We start from the raw sequence: 17,816 nt of genomic DNA, 5'->3' as shown, positions 1-17,816 counted from the left end.
TTTGTCTCAAACTTCTCACATAGAAAGTATGAAAATCCCATAGGTCTAAAGAATAGTAATTGAGATTAGAAGTCCAGTTTTAGTTGGTTAACAAACATGGATTAACCTGCTGCTGGGAAATGTGAAGAATTGTTTTGTTTGAAATAATAGAATGGTACATGATATGGTACCCACATGGATAACAAGCAACCAGTAAATTTTAAGAGATTGATATAAAAGAATTCTACTTGGATAAAATCAACTTTGGGAAAGGCTGAAAGTTTTCATAAAATAAACAGAGTAGTGATTCTTATACTTTTTAGAGCTTTAGATCACTTGAGAAATCCAACGAAGGCTTTAGATAATCTACCCAGGCAAATGCACATTTGCATGCAGGATGACTTTAGACAGTTCAAAGAGGTCCTTGGATCTGAAAAAGTGATTTTAATAATTTTATATTTCTTCAGATAGATCAACACTCTCTTTGACCACTAAAGACAGGGAAAGGGGGAATTTGTATGAACCTGAATTAGGCTGAACTAAGTAAGTGAGTGAGTACTAACTAACACACTCTATACTGTTTTCGTCCCACTGTGTCAGGAGGAAGTCCACGTCCCGTGATTGGCATGTAAGACTGTTCTCGTTCTCGTTCTTGCCTATCTTCTTTCAATCCCACATATACATCTTTTTCTCCAACCACCTAAAACCAGAAAACACGAAGCTGTTTTGTGCCTTGTGCATGCTGCTCCCTCTGCTGTAAAAGCCCTTCTTGCCACTCAGGCCTTGGATGGTTGGGGTCCTACTCATCCTTCAAGATTTGACTCATATTTCACTTCTTGTGGGAAGCCTTCTCTTACAGACAAGCTGGCTGAGGGGCGATTCTTTGTGGCCCCTTTATCCACCTCAGCACTTATCGTGGAATGTTGTAATCATTTATTGACTCTCTCTTCTACCAGAGATCTGGAGACTGGCCTGTGAGATAGTCGTTTATGTATCCTCAAGGTCTGGTTAGTGACCAGGGCATAGCTGGTTCTCAAGACATGGTTACTGAATGAACAAGTGAATGAATGAGTGAGTTTCTCCGGGATCATAAGAAAGTTGGTTTACCACACCTCTGCTTCAATTCCCCCTTCTAAAAAGTGGGACAATGAATGCTACTTATGCAGGAATGTGACACAAATCAATTACTGCAGAGATGCCATAAAATCCTCAAAACAGAGGCAAAATAAAAGAGCAAGGTGTATTTTTTAATAATCTGATTCACAATAGATGATACTCAAGGAGAAAAGCATCTGCTGTTGTTTCTGGCATGGCAAGAGGCTTGCCAAAATTGACATGATTTTCTAAGACATTTTGAAGTGTGAAGTGCATGAAGAGGCCTCCTGCCATTTTGAGATGAATTATGGTCTAATCTGGGCATTTAAATAAAAACAACGACAGAAAACCTCAGGATGCTTTTCAATTCTGTCTGCATCTTTTCCTGGCTAAGTGCTGGGAATATTAAAAATGTAATTTAACTGCTTGCAAGATTTTGTTTGCAAAATCAAAGAGCCCATTACATTTTAAAATGTGGTGTCTGGGGAAAAGGTCACCCTCAGTCTCTGGAAGCTGAATTTAAGATGTTGAAATAGGGGGCTGGCCCTGTGGCCAAGTGGTTAAGTTCGTGCGCTCCACTGCAGGTGGCCCAGTGTTTCGTTGGTTTGAATCCTGGGTGCGGACATGGCACTGCTCATCAAACCTTGCTGAGGCAGCATCCCACATGCCACATCTAGAAGGACTCACAAGTAAAATATACAACTATGTACCGGGGGGCTTTGGGGAGAAAAAGGAAAAAAATAAAATCTTTAAAAAAAAATGTTGAAATAGGTCTCAGAACCACCCTTTATTTTGATGGCAGTGGGAGGATTGGTCACAGGCTTCAGAACCATTGCACATGCTACAGGTCCAATTTCTTGCGGCAGGTGCCAAGCCCATGACCAGGTTGTGGAGAGAGGTTTCTGCAGCGATATCAGCTAAGGCAGGAACCACCCCACACTTGAAGAGGTTTCTACCTCCCTTCTCTGCCAGAGGAGATTCTCAAAGTCAAAGAGAGTCTGACATCACGGTGGTGGGTGGAAAGCAAAAACCAAGAAGGGGGGGGTTAGCCCCGTGGCCGAATGGTTAAGTTCACATGCTCTGCTTCAGCAGCCCAGGGCTTCACCAGTTCAGATCCTGGGAATGGATCTCAACAAGCCATGCTGAAGCAGCATCCACATAGCAGAAGCAGAAGGACCTACAACTAGAATATAAAACCATGTACTAGGGGAATTTTGAGAGAAGAAGAACAAAAAATTGGTAACAGATATTAGCTCAGGGCCAATCATTAAAAAAATAAATGAACAACACCAAAAAAAAAAAAAACCAGAAAGGAGGACCCTACCCAGCATCAGAGAATAGAAGGTGAAAGATGAGTGAAGCTCTTCCTCAAGCTCCACATACCCAGGTGCATACCATTTGTTTAGTTGTGTCTTGAGTCATCTCAGGAATGTCAGGCTGCACTGGAGTGGCAGAGGTTCCCTTTCCTCTGTTTCCTGAGAAAGATAGAAAAAATGGAAGGGTTAAGTTTGGTCTCTTCATTGTAACACTTACAGCCAGGCAAATAAAATGTTGAGGCCCTTCTATGTGTTTGGCACTGTGTTAGGCGACGGGGATATGGAGGTAGATCAGAAAGATCTGGTTCCTGCCCTGATGGAGCTGACAAAGGGGAGGTAGGCGCTAAACAATTACTCAAAATTATTATTTAATTACAAACTACCATAAACACAACAAAAGAAGATGTGAAAATATTTTGTTTTAGGGTAGGGGTGGGAGTGGTGGAGAACCAGAGGAGGCTTCTTGGAGGAAGTGACACTTAAACTGTGGATCCAAAGGGTGAATAGGAATTTCTAGGCAAAGGTGATGGTGGGTGTTCACAAGGAGCAGAGAGTTCCAGATAAGCAGAGACAAGAGCCTGTAGAACTGCCCTGAATCAGGAGGACTTGCACAGTTTGAGGAGTGGGCAGCAGCTTCCTCCCATGGCCCTACCTCTTAACAGAAAACCAGGCATTTCTGCCCCCTCTCTCCACACAGGTGTATGCCTCAAAGATCAGGCAAAACCTCTCTCTTCCACTTTCCCTCTCCTATCAATAGTCAGAGGGTCTGAATGGGATGAGGTTTGAACAGCATCTCTAACCCAGTACCCCCACAATTGGCTTCGGTTGTATTCCTAGCATTTATCACTATTTACATTATTTTAAGTGAAGGAAAAGCTTTCTGTTTACTGCAGGTGAAAAAGGTCCAAGTTGCTCCAAGTCATAGAGTTTGAGAGTTAAGGGGATTCTAGAAACAGTATAGAGTATACAGGCAGGAAGATGAACTTTGGTGTCAGCCCTGAATGCTAATCTTGAGTCTTCCCTCTCCCAGCTGCAAGCTTTCAGATCCTAATTTTGCCAGTTGTGAAAGGGGAGAAAACCAGTGATTTACCGTAATGTTGTAGAGATAAAAAATTACCTACCTAAAATACTTAACACAGGGAAGATGTTCAAAAAAAGGATTCATTGTTTGTTGTGTCATTATTATCATAACACCTTAGGCAAGTCTAGTTTGCTTAATTGAACACTAATTACGATGGGCCAGGAATTGTCCTGGGCACTGTTCACATGCATCATCCCTGTTAGTATAAGATCTAGATCCTAGACCCTGTCCCAGGCCAGTTTCTCTGCACTTTTAAAAGTTTCTTTAGAAGAAAATACACACTAGTCTCCCTGGTCTCCTTTAAGCTTCCCTTTCTCCCCCCTAACATCTACAAGCGTGGAAACAGGTCATGGTTTGCACATGTAAAAATCATTTGAGAAATCTGAGGCAGGGCTGATGTTTTTTCTTTCTAACACAGTGGGAAGAATCATCTGTGTAGTCTGCCAGTTGAAGGTTTGTACTGGAGAAAATAAGCCAAGCTGGCTTCTAGAGATTTCCAGGTGTTGGAAGGGCCAGGTTTTACAATGCTTCCATGAGTCTGATGGTTACACATCCAGCCCTGCCATCAGCCCACCAATGACTAGAAACTAGTGGTCTTGAGCACTGGCTGCATATTAGACCCCGCTGGGGAGCTTTAAAAATTGCCAATGATTGGGCGTCACACCAGGCCAATTAAATAAGAGACTCAGGGTGAGAACCAAGCTCAGCACCTGTGAAGAATTCCCTCGGTAATCCTAAAGTGACACCAGGGTCGATAACAACTGATTTAAATAAAGGATTCTGGCCTCATTGGGTCCACTGAATGAAGCTTTGTGAGAATATATATATATATATATATATACATCAATATATATGTTTGTGAGAATAATATATATCAAAGATCTGTACATGCCAGACATTTCCCACGCATTTTCTTACTTGAAGAATAATGCTCTGTGGTAGAAAGCATCTCCATTTGACAGATAAGGTAACAGAGGCAATAAAGGCTTCAGTTCCCTGCTTAAGATTACAGAAGTGGGGTTAGGTCTTGGATTCTAACGCATTCATTCATTCAACAAACATTTGTTTAATGTTTACTACATGCTGGGCACTGTTTTAGGCACCACGATACAACAATGAGCAAGAGAGAATCTTCTCAGGGAGAGTGCGTTCCAGTGGTGAGGACAAAGAGAGACATAAAATAATGTCAAATAGTGATAAATGCTATAAACACAACCAAAGCCAATTATGGGGGTAGATAGAAATGCAGTTGCTATTTTTGATAGGGAATTCACCAAAGGCCTCTCTGAAGTGACATTTAAATAGAGCCGTGAATAGAAAAACAAGGGAGAAAGCCAAGCAAATGTCTGAGGAAAGAGCATTCCAGGATAAAGCTCTGGGGAGAGCAAAGGCCTCAAGGGCGTGGTGTTTGGTGCATTCAAGCAACAGTTGAGAACAGAGCCGAGCTAACCCAGGAGGAAAAGGGAAGAGAAGTGGGTCAAGTGTCATGCCATGTGATTTGAGTTAATTTTTTTTTTTTTTTTTTTTTTGGCTTTCAGCATTTGTTCCTCCTCTGGTGATTACCCACTTCTACTGTTAGCAACTATATTTTGCTTTGTGGAGACCACTCCTCCCCCATCCCAGTGCTGTGGTTTGGTAGTATTAACCCCCAATTCCAACTCTAAACCTGGTCTCTGCTTAGTTGAAGACTAACGTGGTATCTCAATCACGATCTTGGTTCAAAGATGGGCATAAGACTCAATCTGAGCCTCAGGTGAGAGGAGATATCTGCTATAATTTCTTAGCTAGTAATGTTCTCTCCTTCCTAGAAGGACCTACCAAAAGAGGGAGCTGTACAGATATGATGACATAGCTGCCATGGCTATTTTGCTATTTCAGAGGAGTGCCCACCTGGAGAAGTTGGAGGACTACCACGTAGAGCCTAGAGATTATGCCAACACCAAGTAAAGCAGAACAGAGAGCCAGAATGAAAGCAGATCCTTGATTTTGACACCTGAATGGTTAGATCAACCCACACCTGTAAGGCTTGCTGCTGCCAGACTTTGCACTTACATAAAAGAAAAACTCTTCATGGTCTATACCCACTGAGTTGGGTTTTCTGTCCCTTTGTATAAGTAGTTGTAAGTAAGAATTACTATAGCTATTTTTTTTCCTTGATAAAAGGGAAGGCAAACTCTTAGCCATTTTTCTGTCAAATCTTGAGTTACAGGTCTTCAAGCAATGTTTGAGGGGATCAATGAGCCTCTGAGGCTACCTTCATTCCCTCCTAATTATCCCCCATCAGCAGCCATGCTATAGCCCTGCTCCATGATTGCTGCTTCTTCCTCTCCCTCACTCACAGGCCCCACAATGAAGAGATGCAAAGTTGGGCCCACACTTCCTTATTGTGAAATACCCCTTTAGACCTTAGACCATACCATGTTTGGTGGGCTCTAAATGTTTTGTATTTGTCTTCATGGGAATCCATAGCATTTCTTGGATCTGTGGCTTGAAGTCTTCTATCACTTTTGGAAATTTCTCAGCCATAATTGTTTCAGATATTGCTTTAGCTCCGTTCTCTTCCTCCTGTCCTTCTGAAACGTTGATTACATGTGTACTGAGTATTGTCAGCATTTCCTATATGTCTCATATACACTTCTTTTTGTATATTTCATTCTCTTTTTTCATTCATGCTTATTATTTTAAGTCTCCAAGTTTGTGGTAATTTGCTACAGCAGCCTTAGGAAATGAATACCCTCATTCTCAGTCGTCCAATCCTGGCATAACCAACCCACAATCCCCTGTTGTAAATTCCCTCTGTTTGAAATACCTGGTAATGTTTCTCTTTCTCTACTGAAACACAAAATGATATACCACCCCCCCACTCTAAACCCTCAGAACCTAGTATTTTGATCCCAAGGGGAATTAGTGAACAGTTGATGTGTAGTTGACACCAATGCATATTTTTTCACCTGTCATACTTAAAACTTGCTAAATGCTAAATATTTTGTGCAATTCATCCTTATCATTTCACTTAATATTACATCTTGGAAATGTTCCTGTATTGGGCCAACCATGTTATTTTACAGCTGAATACTTTTATCAATTGAATATACTGTAATTCAATTAAATGGTCCCTGAATGATCGTTTTGCTGTTTTCATTTTTAAAAACACTTACCAAAAAAAATTCCTGCACTAAACTTATATGTAAATCTGAGAGGATTTTTTGTGAGATATCAGTAACATAAGTCCCTAGCTTTGGGATTCCTAGATCCAAGGGACTATGTGACTGAAATTCTAATGCATAATACCAACTCTAACTTCTTCCATAAGTGTACCTATCAAAGGGCTATCACCAGAGAATGCTTCATGATATAATAATATTTGGAGAAGTATGCCTTTTATGATCCAACTGGCCTAAAAGAACAGCCATCAAGGCAATCATCACTCCTAGTCTTTCTTCACTGGTGAGGCATCTACATTTCTGGGAGTAATGAGATGAAACACAACAAAGGAACCACTGAAGCTAAGCAGCATAGTCAACAATAGTTCTGGGAAATGGGAGTGATCTCAAGGAACAAAATAACTCAACTCACCTGTAGGAAAGTCAGAGGAAGCTCTGCTCAATTACTCAAGAAAACTCTGTCATCTGTGCAAGGAAAGGAGCCATAAGATGGGTGAACCATATCATTGCACTGAAAGAAGGTGCAATAAAGCTGGAAATTAAATTGATACTGAAGGAGCTTTTTGATACTTGTATCATTCAGGGTGCATGCAGGAAACAGAAACTACTTTAAGTATCTCCACTAGAAAGGGCTTTACTATAGGAAATTAGACATCCACAGAATTATTGCAAGGGCTAGTAGAATGGAGTTTGGTGTCTGCTGCTAGGCTCAGGCTCAGGGTCAGGCCTCAGCAGATGTAGTCCAGAGATGGGGGAACTGCAGGAAATTCTGGCTGATGTCTCCGTGCCCCTGACCATGAGGTTGGTGACTAGGCAGTGCAAAGTGCCTTTTGGCCACTGGAAAAACTGATGCCTGCCAGGGCCTGGAGTTCCTACTAATGCCGGAAAATAAATATACGAAATGTCCCTGCTGCCCTTCACTACCCCTTCTGCCTTTCAAATCTCATGCAACTGCATTACATTGATGGAACTTAAATCAATTCTGGAACCGTGGCATCAAGGGAGTTTTGGAAACGTTCTTTTTAGCCCTCTCAAGTATGGGAAGTACTGCAACACAAGAAAGAATGTACAAGGAGATGGAAATGGGTGTTGAGTGTAAATAGATGACATTTGGTGAAGTCCCCAAGCAGGAATTTCATGGAGCAATACTTGTGCATGTGACAATCAGGGAGTCACGTAATGCTTATGAGTAATTTAGGAATGCTTTGTTAGTGAAAATCACTTATACTTGCTTGTCCAGTATCCTTCCTCCATTTGTATATAAATACATTCTTCTCTGGGATCACGGACTACTGTCAATCTCCCATCCCCTCCCTTAGCCTATGCTGTGGCCACCTTGTTCAATTAACTCTATCACTTTCTCCACCCATCCTTCCCTCCCTTCTTCCCTTCCCCCCCACTCTCTATCTCTGTCTCTGTATCTCTCATTATTTTTTGGTTCTGGTTCTTCCTGAAGTTCTATTTTCCCTCAATTTTATATGTCATTCCATAGCCTTTAAAGATATTGCTTTTGCTTATGTTAACAAAAGGCAGTTTCTGTTTCTAGCAACCAGATAGCCACTGGTAAGAATTTCTATCTCCTTCTTACCTATCAAAAGTCAAGCAAGGGGGCCAGCCCCGTGGCTGAGTGGTTAGGTTAGCGTGCTCTGCTGCAAGTGGCCCAGTGTTTCATCAGTTTGGATCCTGGGTGCGGACATGGCGCCGCTTATCCAGCCACATTGAGTCAGCATCCCACATGCCACAACTGGAAGGACCCACAACTGAGAATATACAACTATGTACCGGGGGGCTTTGGGGAGAAAAAGGAAAAAATTAAATCTTTAAAAAAAAATGTCAAGCAAGTTGTGAGATATATGTCCTGGGTTTTGCAGAGGAGTTCTAATGGCATATAATCTTATTCTCTTCAAATAAAAAGGATTGTTAGATTTTTAACTAGTTTGCTTTGTTTATACCTCATAAAACTTTTCCAAAAATGATACCATAAATCAGAAAATATGGCGTCCTGAGCTTCATGTCACTTTGGACATATGAATAGGTAAGGCATAGGTATGCAGGGCCACAAGCTAGACAGCTGATGACCGTATCAGCTGCTGAAGGCCCAGGCAGGGAAGAGAAATTTGATGAAGCTGCACTCTCAAGAAACATTAATAATCCAATGAAGATCTGATATTAGCCCGAATCTGGAAATGAGCTATAGTAGAAGTAGCTCCTGCCTTCTACACTTTCTGTAATTTCTTTCCAGGCCTTCTTAGGAGAGACAGGCTTATGCCTATGACATCTTCTGATCCTCTGAGAAATGACAATAATGCAAGAACAAAGTCCCAGATCCATTGATATTTCCACATTCATAACATTTATTTTTCAGAGCTGCTAGGAGTTACGAAATATGAGATAAAGCCTCGGGACAAAATGGCACCAGAAAACCTCTTTGCCCTTCCTGATTATGTGCTGATAGTAGGGGACCTGTGGATGGCCACTTTCTCACTGTGCTAACATGTTCTTCCCTCTGTGTGAGCGCATTCCTGATGTCTCCCTGTGATTCCAAATTTCCTCCTCTTACAAGAACCCCAGTCAGACAGGATTAGGGCTCCACCTTAATGGCCTCATGTAACTTAATCACCACTTTAAAGTCCTTGTCTCCAAATACAATCACCTTCCGAGGTGCTAAGTGTTAGGTCTTCAACATATGAATTTTGGGAGGATACAGTTAAGCCCATAATGGTAACAAGGATTCAAAGAAGCCCAACTTTTGGTACAACTTACTTAAGGTCTCTGAACCTCAGCTTATTCACCTGTGAAGTGGGTATAGAACAACACAACTCCTGGGGCTATTGGGAGTATGAAAAGGGAGGAGCCGTGTAGAATGTCTAGCCTGTGCCTGGGACATGTGAAGTGTGTGTGCATTAAAGCCTTATGCCCCTGAGTCAGGCAGTCATTTTGGTTACCGTTTAACTCAGCTGCTGGGATGCTCACTCAACAGCACCATCTTCCTCTGATTTTACCTTCTTGATCATGAAGCCTAAGTTGTTACCCAAAGCCAGTGCATTTCAGAGCCAGGATTTCCATCTAGGCCTGAGTGATTCCAGGCTCATGCTGCCTTTCTGCATGGATGGGGGCTGAAGGGGTAGGGGAGGTGCTAAACTGGCGAGGAGAAGTTACCTGCAGGCCCTCAGCTTCTTTGGATACAACCTGCCCCTAGAACTTAAAAGTCTCCCAACATTTGCATCTGTATCCCCCACCTCTACTGGGTCCTAGAGGAGAGGGCAGTAGATACTGAGCTTCTCAAATCCAGGACTGTTTTCACTACCAAGCCAAGGGTGGAGTCAGCTCTGGAACTCAGCAGTGTGCTTAAAGCCCCTGTGCCTCACCACCACGGTACAAGCTTCTGAGTTTCATAGGACTTGCAGGAGAACAGGTATAGAGTATCAAGAGCCAAGACTCCGAACACAAAGAGCCTGCATTTACTCAGCCTTATCGAGGACTTCATTTATCAGTTACATATTGGTTTTAGCTTCTCTCTGGTGCCTCAGTTTCCTCATTTGAAAGAAATAATACCTACCTCATGGGGGAATTGCAAGGATTCAAAGAGTTAACATTGAGAAAGCACTTAGAATATTGCTTGGAATATAGGAAGCACTATATAATTGTTAGCTATTAATAATAAAAATAACATTATGAGCAATATTATTATACTTACTCCATATGAATTCTCACCCCATACGAATTGTGGGCTTCTGGAGGAGAAGGTTAGCATGCCTGAGGCAAAGTCATCCGTTCCGTTCGAAGCCAGGGAACAAGCGGGTAAGGCAGATGACCCAGGATCGGACATCCGCAGGCCTGGTGGACAGGCTGTGCCAGAGAGCGAGGCAGGGTGGAATCCCAATGATCCTGGGGATGGAGGAAAGGGAGGATATTGTCGGGGTCTGCTTCTGAAAGCCATGAAAAGAGTAAGCCGGCCACCCATTAAATGGCCTAAATTCAGACAGGTCCAATAGGGCCCTGGGGAAAGCCGAGCCGCCCCTCCCCGCCCCGCGCCCACCCCCCCACCCCCACCCCACCACACCCACACACTTTGTTCCAGAGGCCGCAGGACTGCCTCAGGCGATACACAAACTGGGACCTGGAGGCCCGGGGCAGTACAGTGATCCCGAATCCGTGTTTCAGATCTCAGAAGTGCTCCAGACACCCGTGGGAAACTCCAAAAGTTGGCGATCCGTCCTGCTACCAGTCCCGCACAGCTACGAGTGGCTGCACGGAGGGTGCTCCATAACCGACTTGAAGCTGAGGATGCAAAGGAAGACAAGATGATGAAAAGGCAGGCCGCCCTGCTCGCTGTGGCCCGCCAGTCTCCTCAAGGTATCCTGAGGGAGAGGGGGCATATGCCATGGGTGAGTAACCCCGGCCCCCACCGAGGGGCCAGGAGGCCACCCACAATGTCGGGGGCTAATCGGTGTGCGGACTGCCAAGAGGAAGGGCGTTGGTGGCAGGATTGTCCGAACCGTCCCCAGGGAGGGAAGGGATCGAAGAAGACCGAGCCGTGGCAGTTTCCCTTGACCACAGATGAGACGTGATGGGGCTGAGGGACAGCCCCCTCCCCCGGTTGGCTCCGGGAGGCCCCGGTGACCTCGGCAGGAAGGAGGAGAGCAGGCTGAATCTTTGCTCCCTAGTGGAGCCGTGTTCTTGGTGTGGAATGCCCACAAGGGAAACCTTTCTGAAGGAAAGTGTGAACTGAAGGAGGTCTCAGGAAAGGGAGAGACCGGAAGACGTCTGGAGCCCTGGACCTGTGAAACAGGGTCCAGACTGCTGAAGGATTCCTCACTGTGTGTACCAGAATGCCCCGTTCCCCACCCCCTTCTAGGGAGGGACATGCGCTGTGAGTTAGGGGCCTCCACAGGCCGGGAACAGGAGAAAACCGAGCTCCAAGCGCCAAAAAGTGGGGGAGGTGAGCTGATGGCCCTCTTGCAGGATACAGCAGCCCCTGAGAAGCGAGAGATTCCCCTACGTGATTCAAGCAGGGCTAACTCGGAACTATGGGCCCAAGGACAGGTGGAGTGAGCAGCTGGTGCCACGCCAGGAAAGGTAAAACGGAAGCAGGTAGGTGGCTGGCCCCGGGTAAAACATATGCCCCTTGAAGCCAGAAGCCATAAAGAGGAAGCTTTCCCGGAATCAGTAAGTTTTCAGAACAGGGGAATCTAGCTTTGCCCGTGACCTTAGTGCTCTCAATGCTGTGCGCTCCTGGGGCTATAACAGTAAATGTCTTCCCTTGGTTTCTGGCACCGAGTGCCTAAAAGTCCTGTGATTGCCCATACGAGAGCCACATGGCGCATCTTTGGTTAGGAGAATTACTTTAGGGCTCAGTTCCTGAAACGAGTCCAGAGCCAGAAAGGCGAAGTGGTTTGTCTGGTGTTATTCCTAACAAGCCCCTTTCAACGCCACCTGAACTGGTGTTAACGAGGTGAGTGTTGGAGAAGCCCTAAGGGTGGGGGCTGGGTGCCGGGGAAACCAACTGTGCGATTCGATTCGGGCCTTGGAAGTTTCAGGCCTGTCCCCGTCCCCATCCCCACCCCCAGCCCTGGGGTGGGGGCGGGGGCAAGAGGGGCTGAAGGTCACGCTGAGTAGCCGACGGCCAATGACCGTAATCGACTATGCCCAGGCGATGGAGTCTCCGTCAGACTGCGAAAGGACGGTGCTCAGACAGCTGCCGCGTTGGCGAACACGTGGAGGTTCGGGGAGAGTGGCACACCCAGAGAGGCCCCGGGAGCTCCTCCTCCCTGCCACACATGTTTTGCTCTATGCACCTCTTCCCTGTGGCTGTTCAGAAGGGAGAGGTTCTCCCGAGTTGTGTGAGCCGCTCTATCAGAGCCCTCAAACCCAGGGAGGGGGTGGTGGGAACCTGCGGTCTCGCGGCCGCTTTGTCAGGAGCACAGGTCACGACCCGAACTTGCAATTGGCATCGAAAATGGGGGCGGGGAGAAGGGTAATCCTGCAGGGTGTGATTCTATCCCCAGGAGGATAGAGTCAGATGTGAGCTAAGTATGTTCAGCTTCTTGACCTGTAAGGGATATGATGTGTCTAAAGGGATGGCTCTGTTTTTTCTTCCTTGGATTCTTTACATCGGATGCAGGGCTATCAGCTTCTCTGATAAACTACGGCGACCATAAACGGACGCTTTTGAGTGGGGCAAGCTGGACACCGTGGTTAAAGTGTAGCCCCCAAGCTTCAGAGCAGTAGCTGCCATCTGCCTGTTAATCAAGAAAGCAAAAAAATTGGCTATGGACCTACCTATGAGGGTTTGGACTCCTACATCAATTCTCTAGTCTACCAGTGACTGATGAGGCCTCTGGCTATCCCAAAATAGAATACTTCAGTATCAAGATATGATGCCAGAGACCCTTCAGATTTCTTTAATATCCTGTCATATCTTAAACTCTGCTGCCCTTTTCCTTGATTCCAATGGGTCTTTAAGCCATGCTTGCCCAGAAGTGACCTCCAGCCACAGAGGTCTCCAGAGTGAATCATGGACGTTAAACATGGGCCAGAGATGCTTAAACTGTTAGAAGTGGTACAGGTCCCCCAGAAAGTAGCTGGGATCCATGGCAAAGCCCTTCAAAGGACATAACGTGGCAGCTGCAGCTGCAAAAATGGCCGCTCCATCAGGAGAGCTTCTCTAGTTACCATTAATTTCCACACTGCCCTTGTGTGAACTGACACCTTCTGTGAACTTACTACAGATGAAGTGAGGGAAGCTACTACACAGCATTCTCAGTTGCCCCCAATAGTCAAGGGCTGGAAGACAAACAAACGAGGGAAGGTTTATGTCCCCAAATAGCTTTAGTGTGCTCATGCCAACTTAACTCGCAAGGATTCAACCCACTTTGATTTTGGTAACACCGTGACCTCACAGAGACCACCTCTGACCTCATAGAGACCCCTTCTGCCCTCACTGACAGACAGAGATCTCAGCTGACCTAACAGAGTCATCCCCTGACACTTTAGACACTCCCCTTGACCACACAGAGACATCCCATGCCCACACAGAGACTTGTCTGACCACCCAGAGACCTCCACTGACCTCATAGTGAACCCCTCTTCCCTCAAAGTGAGGTCTCCTGATTTCACAGAGAACTCCCTGAACACACAAAGAACTCCCATGACCTCCAAGAAACCTCTAGTGACATTATAGAGACCCCCCTCTGACCTCACCAAGACCTGATATCACAGAGGCCAGCCATTACCTCAACAAGATCCCCTACAACACAGTGAGAACTCCACTAATTTCATGGAAACCTCAAGTGACTCTCACCAGATCTAGGATCTCAGGAAAATGAAGAGAGGATGGTGGGTGCACCCGCCCCTCCCCAACTGACTGACAAATCCCATGGGTCTTATTGACTGTTAGCACTCTGGAAGCGCCACTCCATGGAGGGAAAACCCTCCTTTCTATCTACGCATGCACAGCAAAGGTGACTGGCCTCAGAAAGGCCCTTGGGCTTGCTGAGGGACAGGTCCTTGTGGCACTGAAAGTGTAGGGGAGCCCACTGGTGGTGGCTGGGTGCAGCTGCTGGTGAACTGGGATTCCCAACTTCTACAACTGTGTCTCACATCCCCTTCTCCCCTTCTGCTCAGGTCCCACTCCCATCCTTTGAAAATAGCTTTCTGCCCCTCTTTGCCCATCAGGAGCCAGGGGGCAGGGCAAGGCTATCCCTCCTGCATGCTGATCATCCGGGGCCTCCTTTATTGTTTGACAGAACAAGGCCTCCCATCAGGAAGGAACTTTTCAACACAGGGAGCAGTAAATGTTTGACAAGTCAACAGGGCTCACAATGCTAGCCAAAGGAGTTTGGCCACACTAGGCATGCCACGCCCCCTGCGGAAATAGTGGGGAAATTGGCAGGCCTGCCCTTCCAGGGGCAGGCACCTCCCTTCACTCTGGAGTCACTAAAGCCATGCCCTCCTGCTGCCCAGAGATCTACTCTTGAGAGAAATCCATGACTAAGGGCCAAGGCAGGCCTTCCCCTGGCCATCTCCCTGGGTGCACTGTGGCAGGGCACGGGGAGAGGTGTATCCTCTGGAGGAGCCTGCTTTGTCTTAAGGAGGCCAGCCATTCCAGCTTCCTGGGATGAGTCTCTGTCTGGGGTCTACGATGGGGAAAAGGGCCCTGAGACCTGAAAGTACCCTGGCAGTTGTCATCAGCCTGGTTGGAGCAGGAGGCTGCCAGGCAGCTAGTGTGCCCAAACTGTGTCTCAGCCCCTCCACATTCTGGCTCCTTCCAGCCCAGGCCGGGCTCCTGAGGGAGGATGATGAACTTGGCAGCAGCCGGTGCAAGGGCACCAGCAGCGGGGGTGGTGTCCCACAGCCTCCTGGGATGCATTGGGTGGGGTGGCGCCCCCTGTGGTGTGGCATGTGGAGTGGGCTGACTCTGGTCACCTCTGGGGCAGGGATCCACCTCAGCTCAACAGAGGCAAATACAACAAATGACACTTGGAGAGGAGCTCAGGGATCTTCATGCCCCTGCCTCAGGATAATTCCTCTTGCCCAACGACTCCTATCAGACCCAATCCCAACATTCCCACGTCCAGATTTGAGACCACAGTGGTGAATTTGGAACCTACTTCTTACTTCCCTGTCCAGCCTACTGTGGTGGTGTTCTTGGTGGTTGGGAAAATGGCACTGGCGGTGGCTGCAGCAGTAAAGGCCATGGTGGCAGCTGCTTCCCAGACATCTGGCATCTTGGGGACCCGAGGAGTGCATCGTTGGTGTACCCACACCCTCCCCAGCCCCCCATCTCTCCCATCTGGCCTAGTGACTCTCACCACTCCAGGAGCCCTGCTTTCCTCACTTACAGCCATCTCTTTGACTGCACTTGTTTAAATTACATGACCTTGAAACCTCCCTCCATAAGTTATTCAGATCAAAATTCTCCCTGGAACCTCCTGAGTTGGCTGAGAACAGAGCAGCAAAGTCCACAACATTCTCCAAAGTTAGAGGCAAGATTTTCATCTTGAACTTCCTGGGCACACCCCTGGGCTCCTAAGCAGGCTTCATCTGACGTTAATTATGGATTTCAGGCCATCCCCTTCTGTCTTTTTGAATCTGGTCTGCCTACCAGTATTTCATGTTCTGGAGAATATCTTGGGTATTTTCCAGGTGAAACTTCAGTGTTTCCTCATGGCTTTGCTGCCTCAGTTGGTCCAACAGCTTACAGAGGTGGGCCTCCTGGGCCCACGTGACTTCACATATGTTAAGTCACTGTGAACCTGTGAGTGAAAACATCTCACACTAGTTCTGTTCAATGGGTTCTTCCCCAACGTGAGATTTCTGCTTATTGGAGGAGATAAGAGGCACTTAAAAGACTGCCCACAGACGTTCATTTGTTCTTTTCTCTATGTATGAATTCTAGGCTAATCAGTCAGTCATAGTTCCTGGTTAAAAACCTTCCCTATGTAAGTTACATATGCACGGTGTGTTACTCTCTTGCATGCATTGAGATTTCTTCTTCTTTTGTTTTGTTTTGTTTTTTTTGAGGAAGATTAGCCCTGAGCTAACATCTGCTGCCAATCCTCTTTTTGCTAAGGAAGACTGGCCTTGAGCTAACATCTGTGTCCATCTTCCTCTACTTTATATGTGGGACGTCTGCCATAGAATGGCCTGCCAAGTGGTCCCATGTCTGCACTGGGGATCCAAACTCGTGAAGCCTGGGCCACTGAAGTGGAACGTGTGAACTCAACTGTTGTGCCACTGGACCAGCCCAGAGATTTCCTCTTTATAACACCTCAACTGTACAGTTGGTTAATTTTGTAACATCATTGTGTTTCATAGACTAGGTATTTGAGCCGTGTTTATACAATTTTCCTTTTATAAGAACTCAGGTTGTAGCTCTGAGCTCAGGTCAATATCTTTCCTAAATTAAAATTATGCAAAACTTTCTGCTGGGATGGCACTTACTCCCAACTCAAATTATAGTCCCGTTATTGTGCTTTACTAGTAATCATCCCATTCCCAGGCCTCTAACGTAGGGGACCAGGGTTCAACCCAAGAAACTTACCATCACTGTGCAGTTAGATGGATCCTTCCTGCAGATATCTGGTATAGGTACCATTTCTTGGTTTTAAAGGTTACTTCTCCTGCCTAAAGTCAATTAAAAAATAAATTTCTCAAGAGGCATTAGGGAACCAAAGTGTTGTACAGCATGCAAGGCAAATATTGACCCTTACACAGGGCAAGAATGTGAAATGGAGCAATGCACTAGTGTCTAGAAACATGTTTTAGGGCACTGTCAATTACAAAATGTTCTCAAGATTGAAGAGAAAACTAAGACGGATTTTGGTAAGGTTATGAGAGAAGAAATCATCAAGGGGAAGGGATGAGGGCAAAGTTCACAATATGAAACTTTCAATCCAAAGAGGACATAAACTATGAATAAAAGACATTGATACATGCTAGGAATAATGACAACATTGAGAATTTTTCCCCACTGGATTCCCATACTTTCCTGAAAAGACCATGGACTTAAGGAAATCTGCAGTTGGCATTACCAAGGTCCTGATCCCTCACTGACTAGGCTTTTCCTCATAGTGAACACACATGCCTGGAGCTTACCCAGCCTCAGGCCTTGTGGGAATCCCCTTTCTTCCCTCCACAACTCCTCTCCTTGCTCCAATGGGAAATTCTGTCTTATTTGCAGACCTGCCACCCTGTTCATGGGGGAAAAGCCACTTGAATTTTGAACTGTCTTTTAGGAACCATACATATTCCTCAAGTAAAGGACAGGATCTCAATGAACGACTAAGTGAGCATTGAAGAAAACCTTGTAAGTCCTTGAGCAGAGCAGGAGGAACACCATGACACCAAGCCAAAAGCATTGAGGAACTCGTGGATGTGCATGAGCAAGCTCACAGAGTAAAGATTCCCAGTGTTTTCAACAAATGAGGAATTAAATGTTTCTAGTTAATCCAGAATAACCTAAATTTATGTTGCCTGGTGGTTTTTTCTACTGTGGCCTCAAACTTTGGGCTTACTGCTTAGAACAGAATAATTACTTAGGAACTGTTTAATCTTATTTTTTAGTTATTAAAAAAAATCCATTGAGTTTTCAGCACTGTTCTGGGTGCTGGCAATAGAGCAGCAACAAAGACATAAAATTGTGGTCAAGAAGACTATATTCTAGTGAAGGGGCAAACT

At 45.8% G+C, this 17,816-nt stretch overlaps 1 long non-coding RNA gene across 2 annotated transcripts; it reads right to left on the bottom strand.

Moving 5' to 3' along the window:
• Nucleotides 1–418: 418 nt before the first annotated feature.
• LOC139041594 (uncharacterized) lies at nucleotides 419–10,843 on the bottom strand. 2 transcript variants are annotated; one of them, XR_011497059.1, is made up of 3 exons: nucleotides 10,707–10,843; nucleotides 10,333–10,523; nucleotides 419–7,100 (listed from the first exon to the last, which is right to left on the bottom strand). It is a non-coding gene; the product is annotated as an uncharacterized lncRNA (long non-coding RNA). The 2 variants fall into 2 exon arrangements; XR_011497050.1 differs by having other exon boundaries at nucleotides 419–10,523.
• Between the last annotated feature and the right edge of the window lie 6,973 nt (nucleotides 10,844–17,816).

This window comes from Equus asinus, chromosome 1 (genome assembly GCF_041296235.1).
Source record: "Equus asinus isolate D_3611 breed Donkey chromosome 1, EquAss-T2T_v2, whole genome shotgun sequence".
NCBI classification, from domain to species: domain Eukaryota; kingdom Metazoa; phylum Chordata; class Mammalia; order Perissodactyla; family Equidae; genus Equus; species Equus asinus.
The sequence above is the reverse complement of the archived record's forward strand: the minus strand, read 5'-3'. Positions and strand labels throughout refer to the sequence as shown.